The following is a 554-nucleotide window of genomic DNA, read 5'->3' as shown; positions in this document are numbered from 1 at the left end:
TACGATGGAGTTTTACTCAGCAGTAAAGAAAGATGAAATCATGAAATTTGCAGGTAAATGGATGGAACTAGAATCTGTTATACTAAGTGAAGTAACACAATCTCAGAAAAAAATCGACATATGTTCTCCCTCATATGTGGATCCTAGTATCAGACTCTGATAAATAAGTATGCAAACAGACATAACTGCAGGAACCAGGACAAGGGTAAGGAAACAGTGAGGTAAAGGAAAAGAAATAACCTGAAGGAGAAGAATAGTAGGCAACAGACCTTAAGAAGGGAGATATGGATAAAAATTGGGTTAGATTAGGGGAGGGGGGAGGGAAGGGTATATGAGGATCCTAGGGGATAAGGAGAAAGAAGAAGCTCAACAGAGGTAGGATCATAGGAGCAAGGGTATTAGTAAGGAAGAAAGGGGTGGAAGTGGTGGCTCCTCAAGTGGAAAAACCATGATAGAGGGGTGAGACGATACAAGGGAGAAACAATGCCTAGCTAGTCACGAAAACCAGAGGGAACCATATTATTCCTACAATCTACTGACAAATTATACATAAT

The sequence above is a fragment of the Nannospalax galili genome, unplaced genomic scaffold (assembly GCF_000622305.1).
Source record: "Nannospalax galili isolate Female #2095 unplaced genomic scaffold, S.galili_v1.0 scaffold75, whole genome shotgun sequence".
In the NCBI taxonomy this organism is placed as follows: Eukaryota; Metazoa; Chordata; class Mammalia; order Rodentia; family Spalacidae; genus Nannospalax; species Nannospalax galili.
Note: the sequence above shows the minus strand (reverse complement) of the source record.